The sequence below is a fragment of the Bubalus bubalis genome, chromosome 13 (genome assembly GCF_019923935.1).
Source record: "Bubalus bubalis isolate 160015118507 breed Murrah chromosome 13, NDDB_SH_1, whole genome shotgun sequence".
NCBI classification, from domain to species: Eukaryota; Metazoa; Chordata; class Mammalia; order Artiodactyla; family Bovidae; genus Bubalus; species Bubalus bubalis.
The window spans coordinates 86656056-86671737 of record NC_059169.1 but is presented as its reverse complement, the minus strand read 5'-3'; the positions used below and the strand labels follow the sequence as shown (position 1 = coordinate 86671737).

Sequence of the window (15682 nt, the reverse complement as noted above, 5' to 3'; positions counted from 1 at the left end):
GGTGAAATAGGTTATACTGAAAATATTAGAGGTGAGTTTGTGTTTTTTACATTGAAAGACATATCTTGCTTGATCAATTATTCTGTTAAAGCATCTACGACTCAGCTTTTACTCAGAGTTACATGAGCTCAGGAGTACATGTTACTAATCTTCCTGCTGTAACCATCAGAGAAGAGGGCGAAGCACATCAAGATTTGTGATGAGTAGACCCCAATACTGGCATACAATGTGGTGGTCTCTCCTCATCTGAGAGCTTTCGTACAGGTTTTTGTCATAAACATCCTGTGTAGCTTTGGCTTATTTAATCTTTGCAAGTAAAAAAAGAAAGGTGCTGAAATAGAGATGAAGAGAATCATTCTAGGGTATAAAAAGTGAATGAGAGTGCTAAGAAGAATCCCTTACAGTTTTTCCTTTTGCTGTGCTGTGCTCAGTTGTGTCCGACTCTGTGCGACCCCATGGACTGTAGCCTGTCAGGCTCTTCTGTCCGTGGGATTCTCCAGGCAAGGATACTGGACTGGGTTGCCATGCCCTCCTCCAGGATATTTTCCTAAACCAGGGATTGAACCCATGTCTCTTGCATCTCCTGTGTTGGCAGCTGGATTCTTTAACCACTAATGCCACCTGGGAGGCCCTTTTAGATATAAACTAACCCGTAAGTGTAATTCCCTGGTGGCTCAGTCAGTAAAGGATCCCCTGCAGTGCAAGAGACCGCCTGCAGCACAGGAGAGATCAAGCAAGATATGTCTTTCCTGGGTTTGAAGACCCATGGAGGAGGACATGGCAACCCATTCCAGTACTCTTGCCTGGAGAACCCCATGGACGGAGGAGCCTGTGGGCTGCAGTCCACGGGGTCTCAACAGTCGGGCACAACTGAGCGACTTCATCACCACCACCCACAGCCCCGTAAGAGAGCACCCTCTGACCCAGCTCACCACAGGTGTGGAGTTTGCAGCTAACCAGATGAGCCAGGGAAATTGCTGATGGTTCTCTTTCATGTAACTCTAAAGAACAAACAAATCAGTGAGCCTACAGCTTGATAAATGCAAAGGTTGTTCTGTGGCAGTAAGCTCAGCTAAAATTAAATCTGTAGAGATGGCAGCAGAGGGAGTAAAGCTAACCTTGCCCCCAACACAAGGGCCCTTAATCCGTCTGAGGCAATCGTCACAGTCTCTCTAGCGGGGGAGACACAGTTGCAGAGCCAGGAGTGTTGTCCTGGTCTAACAGGGTGTGGCCGACCTCAGGGCCTTGGTTTTCTTGTGTAACGGGGCTGTCGGCAGCAGCTTCCCAGAGAATGGCGTGGGGCAGTCACTGAAGCCGCCCGCTCATCGTGTCCAGCACACAGAGGCAGTGTACGGTAGCAGCAGCAGCGTCTCCACTTGACTGAGACCCAGTGAGAGATGTCTGGTAGAATGCAGTGGAGAAGGCATACATTAATAGTCAGTTACCCAAACCCATCATGCTTCTGGTACATGCAGGAGGAAGAGAAGAGGATGCAATGAGCATGAACGAGGCAGGCCGGGGCGCTTCCTGGGTGGGGAGTGGCCTCCGTGCTGGAACACTGTGACTGATTCCACACTGACCGCAGAGAGTGGAAACCGGAACAGCAGTCTCTCAAGAGAGGCCCGGGTAGGGCAGTGGATCCAGGTCGCTCTGCTCCCTGTGAGCACAGCCTTGCCTGCAAGGAGACTAACAGAACTTTAACGCAGAAAGAACAGTGGAGGCAGCACCATTCTCATCTGCATCTGGAGCCAAAGTGCCTGGGACTCAGAAATTCTGATTCCAAATCCGTCTCCTTCATGTGTTGCTCCTCAGATCCTGCCCAGTTCACCGGCTATGAGCTCTCCCCGATTTGATCGGCTCCTTTCCTGCATTCCTAAGTAGCCTCTTTTTTCTCACCCATCTCCTGCCTTTCCATCCATCCTCCAAATGGCCTCATTTATTGGCTCTCCTTAGAAGACATTCTCTAACCAGGGTCTGTTACCTTCTGCCTGTGTTCCGTTCATTTGTCATCTGCCAAAAGGGACATCCCCTCCCCTCTACTCCAAGCATTCTCTTCTGAAATCTAACACACCCACAGGACTTAAGTGTTTGTGTGTATTATTTAAGAGGCACAGATCCTAATTTTGCTAAAAGATATCATAACAGATACCAAATTCAATAATGCATTTAAAAAATGAGAGGCATAATTGATAGCTCAGAACACTTTTTAAGCAGTTCTTGCTATTTCTCCTTGTTATATAAAGATACACACATATATAGATGATAGGGAAATATAGATATATGTAGGTAAATATAGATATATCAAGGTGGTTAGGTTGTAGGCTTCCTGAAGGCAGGAGATGTGTCTGCTCATTCCTGCTGTACTCCTGACACCTAGCATAATGCACCCACTGTTCATACTTTTGGACTCAATGAATGAACACATGTTGTCCCTCTTGGATCCTACAGCATGCCAGGAATTGATGGAACATAGCCTCTGCCCCCTTGAGCGTAACGCTCAGGGAATACAACGTACTGCATGCAGAGCACTGCTCTCAACACCACAAGGGGTGAGCAAAGCACAGGTCCTGCTCCCAGGAGTGTATGGTTTTGCCACTCGATTCTGGTTTATTTGTCAAAATAACTAGCTTTACGTATTTCCTAACATATTAGTGAATCTGGGCCATAAATTTTTCTTCTTCTATGAATAACTAGTTATATTGCAATTTTAAATATAGACAGTACTTCATACTACACAAGCAAAAACCCTGGAAAAATAGATTCCTGGTTCTAACTAGAGAGCTCAATAAATTTTTAAATTATTTGTCAGAGATAATATCGGTAAAAGTAAAGTGTCTCATAGTTCCTTTTGGTTCCTTCTGCTAATACAGGAATACTGTCTACTCCTTCAGCATTTATAGCTTTTTTTTTTTCCAGTTAGATAACAGTGCTATAGTTTGAAGCCTGGAGCTGAATCTGGTTCCAATTGTGCATGAATTTGAGCTCTACCCTCAGGTTGCTCCTGACCTTGGGCAAGTTTCTTAACCTCTCAACTCATCCCTTCCTCCTCTGTGAAATGGAGAGAATCAACATCTCACTCGATTACACTGTATGATGACTCATTTAAAACACCTCATGCAGACAGGCACTTAGTAAGTGCTCAAACACGTTCACTTCAGTCAATACAGTTCAGTCACTCAGTCGTGTCCGACTCTTTGCGACCCCATGCACTGCAGCACACCAGGCCTCCCTGTCCATCACCAGCTCCCGGAGTTTACCCAAATTCATGTCCATTGAGTCAGTGATGCCATCCAGCCATCTCATCCTCTCTTGTACCCTTCTCCTCCTGCCCTCAATCTTTCCCAGCATCAGGGTCTTTTCCAATGAGTCAGCTCTTCGCATTAGGTGGCCAAAGTACTGGATTTTCAGCTTCACCATCAGTCCTTCCAAAGAACACCCAGGACTGATCTCCTTTAGGATGGACTGGTTAGATCTCCTTGCAGTCCAAGGGACTCTCAAGAGTCTTTTCCAACACCATGATTCAAGAGCTTCAGTTCTTCAGTGCTGACTTTCTTTATAGTACCAATTCTCACACCCATACATGACCACTGGAAAAACCATAGCCTTGACCAGACAGACCTTTATCAGCAAAGTAATGTCTCTGCTTTTTAATATGCTGTCTAGGTTGGTCATAACTTTCCTTCCAAGGACCAAGCGTCTTTTAATTTTATGGCTGCAGTCACCATCTGCAGTGATTTTGGAGCTCCCCAAAATAAAGTCAGCCACTGTTTCTAACTGTTTCCCCATCTATTTGCCATGAAGTGATGAGACTGGATGCCGTGATCTTAGTTTTCTGAAAGTTCATCTTTAAGCCAACTTTTTCACTCTCCTCTTTCACTTTCATCAAGAGGCTTTTTAGTTCTTCTTAGCTTTCTGCCATAAGGGTGGTGTCTTCTGCATATCTGAGGTTATTGATATTTCTCCCGGCAATCTTGATTCCAGCTTGTGCTTCCTCTAGCCCAGCGTTTCACATGATGGACTCTGCATATAAGTTAAATAAGCAGAGTGACAATATACAGCCTTGACGTACTCCTTTTCCTATTTAGAACCAGTCTGTTGTTCCATGTCCAGTTCTAACTGTTGCTTCCTGACCTGCATACAGATTTCTCAAGAGGCAGGTCAGGTGGTCTGGTATTCCCATCTCTTTCAGGATTTTCCAGTTTGTTGTGATTCATACAGTCAAAGGCTTTGGCATAGTCAATAAAACAGAACTAGATGTTTTTCTGGAAGTCTCTCTATTTTTTGATGATCCAGCGGATGTTGGCAGTTTGATCTCTGGTTCCTCTGCCTTTTCTAAAACCAGCTTGAACATCTGGAAGTTCACGGTTCATGTATTGATGAAGCCTGGCTTGGAGAATTTTGAGCATTACTTTACTAGTGTGTGAGATGAGTGCAATTGTGTGGTAGTTTGAGCATTCTTTGGCATTGCCTTTCTTTGGGATTGGAATGAAAACTGATTTTTTCCAGTCCTGTGGCCACTGCTGAGTTTTCCAAATTTGCTGGCCTTTTGAGTGCAGCACTTTCTCAGCATCAGCTTTCAGGATTTGAAATAGCTCAACTGGAATCCCATCACCTCCACTAGCTTTGTAGTGATGCTTTCTAAGGCCCACTTGACTTCACATTCCAGGGTGTCTGGCTCTAGGTGAGTGATCACACCATCGTGATTAAATGGGTCTTGAAGACCTTTTTTGTACAGTTCTTCTGTGTATTCTTGCCACCTCTTCTTAATATCTTCTGCTTCTGTTAGGTCCCTACCATTTCTGTCCTTTATTGAACCCATCTTTGCATGAAATGTTTCCTTGGTATCAAACAGATTAATATTGTTTTTATTATTAGTCTTTTATAAAACAAAACCTGAAGTTGGGAGGAAAACATACCGTTGCACTAAGTGCCCTACATGTGAACATATTCCACTAGGAAAGTGCATTTGTAAGTCCAGTTTGTTAGTCCAACAAAGCTAGCCTAGGTGCACTCCTAGCACAGGTGGCTATATAGTGTTGTACTATAATAGATTTACAGTGTTTGTCACACAAATAATGCAGAAAAAGCAAATGCAAGAAGTAAAATAATTAAAATCTTACCGTATAGTACCTTGAAAAGTATAGTAGAACAACAGATACAGCAGCTGGCATATGGGACTGGCATCCAGTGGACAGGAAAGGAGTTACTGATGCAGGAGGGAGGGGTTGGGGACGGGAGAGCCAAGGACCGAGAGATGAGATGAGAGACGGGGGGCAGGCTGCCGTGGCAGCCACGCCTGACGCTGATGGCACACGCGTTCGCAGCTTCGCAAGTTTGCAACTTGTTGATGTTTAGGGGACTTACTGTATTTTATTAATTGTAATTTTATTCATTATAATCAGATGGTGATAAAGTGACTATATTTTGTTAGAACTAAATCTGAATTTCATGTTTGCAAATTGTGTTGTAGTTGAAATTTTTGTTGTTTTTTAACCAAGTTTGACGCATAGTAAATAAAGCTCATTGGACAAATGAGGAATGACTCACCTCATTATAATTAGACATTCTGAAGTTCACAGCAAGCTTCCAGCACTGATTACTTCTTTCCTTGGATAAGATGTAAGATGATATGGCTTGCCTATTCTGGAAGAAAACAGATACAAGATATTACATTAGAAAAATAAAATCATTGGTGTTGGAAAGGCCCTGAATATTAGGATCACCAAATGGATTTGGTAGAACTGCAGAACACAGAACTTCTTTGATCTACTGCAGAAAAGGCTTTTTTATGTTACAGGATTCCATTACTTGAAATGATCTTTTTCCTGTTCCAGTCAAGTGAGAGCCTGTATGGAAAGCTGGTACCATGACGAAATCTAAGGTCATCAGAAATAGAATAGTTAATTAGCAAACATATTATTACTGTATTGTAATAGTTATAAAAGAATGTATTACGTTCCATATTTTTAAGTCACTAAAAATACATTATTCGAGGTGCCCTAGTGCCCATTTAATGATTAGTGACAGTGTGACTATCTGACCTCTAGTGGCAATAGCTCATAACTGACTGAATGAAATCTCAGCTCTTACGAGTTCTACAGGGGTATGATTAGCTTCCCTGAATTTCTGCTGGTCTGATTGTGGGTGTGCTACCTCAGAGAACAGAGTCCAGAACCAACTTTGTGGACCTCTCAGTTGCAGGTGCCTGAAATGCGTCCACTAAGGCCTAGCAGCCAGCTGTTCTGTGCAGCGTTTTTAACAGACATTCTGAAGTTCACAGCAAGCTTCTAGCATTAATGTTCAGCATTATTTTAGAGGCTTGCATGAGGTATTTTTAGAGTCAGTATCTAGTAAATATCCGCATGAATGTGTGTTTCATAATGTGTAGATGTTACATGTTTGTGTGAATGTCTTCTGCTTCAAATTGAACAGCATTACCATTCCTCATATACTGCATCATGAGTTATGGATGCTGCTTGTAAACAAGCAAGAGATTGGAATTGACCAACAATTTGAAAATACTAAACCACTGTACTAAATAGACTTATATACTCCATTTAGATTGGTGCCCCAAACTGAAAAAGACTAGGAAAATATACATTATCTTCCCTGGTGGCTCAGACGGTAAAGAATCTTCCTGCAATGCAGGAGACCTGGGTTCTATCCCTGGGTCAGGAAGATCCCCTGGAGGAGGGCATGACAGTCCATGGGGTTGCAAAGAGTCAGACACAGCTGAGCCACTAATACTAAGGCTGAATAATTCAAAAAAGAACATTCTGCCATGTGATATTAACATGCTTTCCTTTGTCTTTAACATAAACCATTCTGGAATGTTTATTTAACTTTTTCTTTTCATACTTGGTATCTCAACTAACTGAGTCCTTTCATCTCAATAGCTTAATCAACTATAAATTGCTAGATATATTATTAATGTGGGTCTCGGGTAATTTTTTTAAAATTTCGGGTACGATGTGGATTATAAAGTTCCACATACTTTAAGATTTCTTCTGTGCTAACACTTGTAGCTCTTTTAGGAGAATATACAAGAAATGGGACAGCCAACAAGTGCCCCATCTTGTCCTGTGACCACTTTCCTACAGCCAGCACCTTCTTTAGCTTACCAAGAGTACTGCACCATAATATCCTTCTTTTCTGCCTGCTCTGTGATACATTTCTCCCGCCTTGTGTTTTGTGTTACCATGGAGACAGGAGGTGCTCCAAAGCCCTGGGAAGATGGGTGGATGCAGGTCTTTGAGGAAGCTGTCCCTGCTGGCTAGAGAAGCCTGAGGCAGGAATCTAGCAGTAAATGGAAAGAGGGAATTACGTGGTCAGACCTGACTGTGTGTCCAGAGCATCTTAGGAAGCACAGGCCCAGCCGATGCTGCATTCAGAATGAGTTGTTTATAGAAACCAATTTTTCTGAGATCTCGATGCAGCCTGGGCTTTCATAGGAACCAAGCTTAGATTTTTATTGCAAGAAAATAACTGAAGTGACATTGACTTATGTTTCCTCATTAAAAGGGAGCAGCTTCTAAGAAAGATCCTCTTTGCCTGACTTATTTTGCTGATCAAAAATTTCACCTTTAAAATGTAGATCGATATTCTTTGACTCAGCCGAAGCTATCAGAAGTCAGATTGCAGGCTGAGCACAAGGGACTCTGCAACCAGCACCCAAATCATTGATCCAAATATGCTAGTTCTAAAAATAAGTAGTTTTTACCCTAAATTGTCCTGTACGCCTTCCATATTTTAGAAACAGAATCTAAACCTTTAAACATTTCTGTTTCCTACCATATTATTTTAACTCATACTTGTTAATATTTTTCTTTAGGAGAAATCTGCTAAAAGATTTCAAAATAACATATTTTTTCATGCCTTTTCCTTCGGATATGTGCATGGGAATTACTGCTGAAGGCAGCCTCTTTTTCAATAGATAAGATCCATACTAGGGGTGTTTCCTGGATTCTTGTCAGGTCTTTCGTAGCCTAAACAGGGACGGAATTCAAAGGACTTGAGACACCATCAACATATCTTCCTAGATTACTGGTTCCAGGGCATAGTATGCAGAATTGTACTTTGGAGGAAGAAGGCCAGTGAGCTATAAATCTGTAAAAAGAATATGGTTGAATAAGATCCTCCTCCTTAGCTCAGACAACAGCAGAAGGCAGTCATATAATAGCCTGAGCCGCTCTCTAAGGTAATGACTGTGACTCATGCCAAAATCTTTTTTATTCATTTTCTAGAAATACAGGAAACCAAAATCTTAGTCGTTTCGGATTTTATAATGAAACTTGGTACCATCAATCCAGTACAAGGTAATGCTGCTGGGCTATGAATAGAACAATCAAAAAAGGCAGGTCTATCAGCTTTAACAGGTGCCTCTGCACCTTGGCCCAGTGTAGGTCCTGTTCCAATTTGAATAGGAGAATGGCAAGAAATAAAGGTCACTCTCATTTTGGAAAGAAGGAGAGTCACATTTAATATGTTAGGTCCTTCTAATTTTCACTGATTTACTAAAACGTCTACAGAACTGCAAAGTAAAAGAATCTGAATGATAACTTGGTCTCCCTATGCCTTGGTGGCTGGATAAACATATGTCAAAGCAGAGACAGTGGAAACAATAGGTATGTCATTATAGCATTCAGTTTCACGATTGCACTTTGAATCTTTAGTCATTGCCTATTTTCCCGTTCACAGAAGTTACATAAATCCAAATTACCTGGGAATGTACAACTGTGGCTTCCTTTCCTTATAAAACAAAATCACAATGAAATGCTAGATTTTGGAACATTACATTCTTTCACTTGGAGGTTTTTCATGTAGCTAAAAAAAAAAAATAATGTTTGAAAAGCATTTTCCTTCTGTAGTAACTGATGCCTTTAATACTTTATCTTTCACTTATGGACCTAATCTCAATAAGATATATATTTGGGAAATTTTTTTCCCCTCAGTTTTAGGGTTGTATTTTTATCTGCAATTTATTTCCCTATGTAATTCAAACAGCACATATTTACCTGATATCTAATTATTATTGTCGTACAATCTGTGACTATAGAACAAAACTAAAATTTCTAATCTGAGTTACATAGGGAAATAACTTGCTGATTTAAATGCATCCCTGATACTGAGGAGGAAAATTCCAAACTGCATATCCATACAAAGCTGGGGCTTGTGATAACTTTTACTTTAGCCCTTTGAACTGTACATCTCCCTATATGGTGACATAATAAATTTAGAAGTATTTTTAGCAAATATGGGGAAATGGACAATATTAATTTCTACTAGGATATCAATTAGAACTTTTAACTAAAGCTTAAAAATTATTTTTGGTATAATCCCTAAATTTTGTTAATACTAATTATTAGCTTTCTAATAGTACAGATTTTTCTGGGCTCCAAAATCACTGCAGATGGTGACTGCAGCCATGAAATTAAAAGACGCTTACTCCTTGGAAGGAAAGTTATGATCAACCTAGATAGCATATTCAAAAACAGAGACATTACTTTGCCAACAAAGGTCCATCTAGTCAAGGCTATGGTTTTTCCAGTGGTCATGTATGGATGTGAGTGTTAGACTATGAAGACAGCTGAGTGCCGAAGAATTGATGCTTTTGAACTGTGGTGTTGGAGAAGACTCTTGAGAGTCCCTTGGACTGCAAGGAGATCCAGCCAGTCCATCCTAAAGGAGATCAGTACTGGGTGTTCATTGGAAGGACTGATGTTGGAGCTGAAACTCCAGTACTTTGGCCACCTGATGTGAAGAGCTGACTCATTGGGAAGACCCTGATGCTGGGAAAGATTGAGGGCAGGAGGAGAAGGGGACGACAGAGAATGAGATGGTTGGATGGCGTTACTGACTCGATGGACATGGGTTTGGGTAAACTCCGGGAGCTGGTGATGGACAGGGAGGCCTGGTGTGCTGTGGTTCATGGGCTCGCAAAGAGTCAGACATGACTGAGTGACTGAACTGAAGTGAATAGTACAAAATCCATCTGAGATAGTTACTCGTCACTGGAGTTTTCTTTTTTTTTAATATATATTTAAATTGGAGGCTAATTACTTTCAATGTTGTATTGGTTTTGCCATACATCGACATGAATCTGCCACGAGTGTACTCGTGTTCCCCATCCTGAACCCCCTCCCACCTCTCTCGCCATCCCATCCCTCTGGGTAATCCCAGTGCACCAGCCCCAAGCATCCTGTATCATGCATCGAACCTGGACCAGCGATTCGTTTCACATATGATAACATACATGTTTCAATGCCATTCTCCCAAATCATCCCACCCTCACATTCTCCCACAGAGTCCAAAAGACTGTTCTATGCATCTGTGTCTCTTTTGCTGTCTCACATACAGGGTTATTGTTACCATCTTTCTAAATTCAATATATATGCATTAGTATACTGTATTGGTGTTTTTCTTCCTGGCTTACTTCACTCTGTATAATAGGCTCCAGTTTCATCCACCTCATTAGAACTGATTCAAATGTTTTCTTTTTAATGGCTGAGTAATATTCCATTGTTTGTATGTACCACAGCTTTCTTATCCATTCATCTTCTGATGGACATCTAGGTTGCTTCCATGTCCTGGCTATTATAAACAGTGCTGCGGTGAACATTGGGGTACACGTGTCTCTTTCAATTCTGGTTTCCTCAGTGTGTATGCCCAGCAGTGGGATTGCTGGGTCATATGGCAGTTCTATTTCCAGTTTTTTAAGGAATCACCACACTGTTCTAGTTTGCATTCCCACCAACATCACTAGAGTTTTCTATAAAGATACCTGATTCAAGAATCTTACAGGTGTTAGCACTGGTAGAAACCCCAGGCTCTAGGCCTGTGCTGTCAGGACAGTAGCCAATAGCTGTGTGTGGCTCTTGAGCTCTCAGACTGTGACTAGTCTGAATTAAGATGTACTTCCAATAGGGTCTATGAATTTTGAGTGAAGGAAGGAAGTTTTGGCTATGCATATGTATTTGAGACATGTATATATAGATAGAAAATAAAAGAGAGAATAGCTACTGAATAGAAGAACTACGAGCATAGAACCATTGGTCGTTTCAACATTTAATAATGTGGAAAAAGACAGCAGCTAATTCCAATTCAATAGCAAACTAAGACATGTTTTATTTAACTTAAATTAATTTGAGCTTTGCCAGTCTTCCATGTAACTAGTTTGGCTCAAGAGCTATGGTACGTTTAGGCTTCTCCAAATTGAGAGACTATTTCCCTTTTTCTCAAATGCTACAAAGAAGCCTGGAAACATTCAAACTGATAGCAGAAAAGATACCATTTCTCTATTGAATAGAAAACTATTTTCAGTTATTTATTCATTAAATTATCTATCTGAAAATATATATTTATGTTTATAAAAATATATATTTAATTGTGTACTTATGCAGTACAAATTTATAACATATAGAACAGAATTCTGAATTAACTCTGTCTTTGAATTATTACATGTATGTGTGTATATGTTAGTTGCTCAGTCATGTTCAACTCTGTGACTCCGTGGACTGTGACCCACCAGGCTCCTCTGTCCATGGGATTCTCCAGGCAAGAATTCTGGAGTGGTTGCCATGCCCTCCTCCAGGGGATCTTCCAACCCAGGGATCGTACCCAGGTCTCCTGCATTGCAGGCAGATTCTTTACCATCTGAGCCACCAGGGAAGACCTAAAATATGTATATTATAATTTAAATTGTGGACTTAGAATGTTGTTACAAAGATCTAAGTGTCACATTGATTATAAAATACAGAAATATTTTGCGTTGTGAAAATACACAGTACAAAACGCTTCCCACAGGCTCGCGGGCTGCTACTTCATTGTGTCCTGTGTGCTGCCATCCTCAACGTGGAACCTCCTTCTCTGGTTCTGAAACAGCTACTCTGCCTCTCACACTAAGTCTTTGTGGAGGAGAAATAAATAAGATTTTTTTCTTTTAAGGACATAGATGGGAAATTCAACATGTTGCTTTCAGTTACTTTCACTGGCCCCATCTAGTCTCTGGTCATATGGGGCTTCAAGGAATAACGGGAAATATAATCTGCACCTGTATTAATGAATTTAGGGGAATTACCAGTTTTCTATATCAGCCTGAAAAGATTAGATATAACAAAGCCTTGTTGTCCTTACATGTGAATAAAAGATATGGAAAAAAGATGTGCTATAACTATAAAATACATATTTGATTTTGAAGACTTAGTACAAAAGAAAAATTAAGGATTTCGCTAGTATATTTTTTATTTTGCTTACGTGTTGAAATGATAATAGTTGACATTGGTTAAGTAAACTGCCTTGTTCAGACTAGTTACACGTGGTTTCCTGTCCCAGTTTTTAGGGTGACCACTGGACAGTGTTAAGTAGCATGTGTAGCTCACTTTCATGATGCTTGTTGTATCTCCGTTGGACGATGCCATTCTAGAATCGAAGCTAGGTCCTCAGGAGGCCGGAAAGCACAAACGTGTGCATGAAATAAAAGTTGAAGTGTCATCAGTTTCTCAGAGTGTTCTTCTGAAGTGTTTTCTTTGGGAAGGATTAATATGAAGTCAGGTGGTAAAACTATGGCATGCTTAGGTTTTGTCACTCAAGAAATAATGTTTTAAACACCTGTTATAAAGCAGGCACTATTCTAAGAACTATTTTATTTATTCTTTGTGAATGAAACAAAGATTGTTGCCTTTGTGGAGCTTACTCTCTAGCAAGTTAGATCAGAATTCGATGATATGAGTTTGTTTTTCTTGCTCCTTGAACATGCTGCCTTTGTTTCGATATGGCCAGTGAATATGACTCTATACGTGGTGACAGGCTGCGGAGACCTAAAGGAACGTTTTTATATATAAAGTCATACCTAAAGTTATTTCATTTAAAACCATCTTCATTACAAATGCATTGCAGGACTGAATTCTCCAATGAATAAACACAGATAGTTTTAAGCAGATTTTTATTAGGCTGAAAATCAACTTCAAGTTTATAAGGTTATATTCAAAAAGATTCTATGAGCATCAGTTCTCGTGTTTTGGTACTGGTACACTAGTTGGGTTTGTTTTTTCTGCAGAATTTTGGACTAACTAAATATGGTTTTGCATGTTCATAATAGAAATGACAGGACCCAGAATGTCTCAAGGCCTGAGCACCTAGCATGGTGGATAAGTATTCAGCAGGTTAACTAATGAGTTAACTTAACAATGACTTCAGCTTATGATCTCTGGAAGAATAGTTGAAGAAATTGTGGATGTTTGGCTTGGCAAAGATTTGGGGATTGCGATATCTGTCTTTAAATAGTTGAAGAACTGGTGAATGGAAGAGGAATTAGACTGTCTCTTTTTTGTAATATAAATTTATTTATTTTAATTGGAGGCTAATTACTTTACAATATTGTATTGGTTTTGCCATACATTGACGTGGATCCGCCATGGGTGTACACGGGTTCCCCATCCTGAACCCCCCTCCCACCTCCCTCCCCATCCCATCCCTCTGGGTCATCCCAATGCACCAGCCCTGAGCATCCTGTATCATGTATCGAACCTGGACTGGCGATTTGTTTCACATATGATAACATACATGTTTCAGCGCCATTCTCCCAAAGCATCCCACCCTTGCCCTCTCCCACAGAGTTCAAAAGACTATTCTATGCATCTGTGTCTCTTTTGCTGTCTCACATACAGGGTTATTGTTACCATCTTTCTAAATTCCATATATATGCCTTAGTATACTGTATTGGTGTTTTTCTTTCTGGCTTACTTCACTCTGTATAATAGGCTCCAGTTTCATCACCTCATTAGAACTGATTCAAATGTATTCTTTTTAATGGCCGGGTAATACTCCATTGTGTATATATACCACAGCTTTCTTATCCATTCATCTCCTGATGGACATCTAGGTTGCTTCCATGCCCTGGCTATTATAAACAGTGCTGCAATGAACATTGGGGTACACGTGTCTCTTTCCCTTCTGGTTTCCTCAGTGTGTATGCCCAGCAGTGGGATTGCTGGATCATAAGGCAGTTCTATTTCCAGTTTTTTAAGGAATCTCCACACTGTTCTCCATAGTGGCTGTACTAGTTTGCATTCCCACCAACAGTGTAAGAGGGTTCCCTTTTCTCCACACCCTCTCCCGCATTTATTGCTTGTAGACTTTTAGATTGCAGCCATTCTGACTGGCGTGAAATGGTACCTCATAGTGGTTTTGATTTGCATTTCTCTGATAATGAGTGATGTTGAGCATCTTTTCATGTGTTTGTTAGCCATCTGTATATCTTCTTTGGAGAAATGTCTGTTTAGTTCTTTGGCCCACTTTTTGTTTGGGTCGTTTATATTTCTAGAATTGAGCTGCAGGAGTTGCTTGTATATTTTTGAGACTCTCTTAATACAGCCCTAGTGAGAAAAATCAGTAGGGCTAGTGACTAAGATCTTAGGGGAACAAACACTAGATAAATATGTTAAAACATTTAATTATTAGAGGAATATATTGCCTTGTGAGGTGGTGAGACTATGACTAGAGGTCTTCAGATTTAGACTGGACAACCATTGGATGGGATTCTGAGTAAAGGGAATTCAGGCTTTGGATAGATGGTTCTGGCAACTCACTAAGGGTCTTTCCAAACCTGAGGTTGGCCTCGATATTATATGATTCTATGAACGTGAAATGGAATTGAAATAGCATACCTTACTCATTTAGGGGAAAAAAAAAAACTGCGTTTGCAGTATCTAGTAAATGTTGACTTAGGAAATACACAAAATATAAATACATAAGCACACTATAAGATACCACTTAGAAATGGCCTAAGGAAAATATTTAGTTCCTATAGTATTCATCTGGTTATTTTCCAGTACCGCTTCCTGGTCATTAGCACGGGGTATAGGCTTCTCCTCAAATCTCAAGTGTAAAGTGCTCTTTCCCTTTCACAATGTGTCTTTTGCCAGGGCCTCATCCTCTGCCCCCAGAGCTGTGGGGGAGTAAGATGTGAAGTATGTTTGCTGGAGGCAAATATCGAAGTCTCTGTGACCTTGAGGTTCATGGACTTATCTAAACCTCAGTTTCCTCATTTATTAAATGTTAGTGAAAGTGTTAGTTGCTCAATCATGTCCGACGCTTTGCAACCCCATGGACTGTAGCCCACCAGGCTCCTCGGTCCGTGGGATTTTTCCAGACAAGAATACTGGAGTGGGTAACCATTCCCTTCTCCAGGGGATCATCCCAAGCCAGGGATCAAACCCAGGTCTCCCACATTGCAGGCAAGTTCTTTACCATCTGAGTGACCAGAGAAGTTGTTAATACTTTTATTTAGAGTTGTTGGAAACATTTTTAAATAACACGTAAAAGGTTTAACACGGAGAAGGCAATGGCACCCCACTCCAGTACTCTTGCCTGGAAAATCCCATGGATGGAGGAGCCTGGTAGGCTGCAGTCCATGGGTTCGCTAAGAGTCGGACACGACTAGGCGACTTCACTTTCACTTTTCACTTTCATGCATTGGAGAAGGAAATGGCAACCCACTCCAGTGTTCTTGCCTGGAGAATCCCAGGGACAGGGGAGCCTGGTAGGCTACCGTCTGTGAGGTCACACAGAGTCAGACATGACTGAAGTGACTTAGCATAGCATAGCAAAAGGTTTAACATATATTATGTATCCACTAACTATAATATCAAGCTATATACCTGTATAATTTGCCTACATTCTTCCT

At 40.9% G+C, this 15682-nt stretch overlaps 1 protein-coding gene across 7 annotated transcripts in view; it reads left to right on the top strand.

The window, feature by feature from the left end:
• Positions 1-15682, top strand: part of DIAPH3 (diaphanous related formin 3) — a 569530-nt gene that overhangs the window by 542860 nt on the left and 10988 nt on the right. The window lies entirely within an intron of this gene.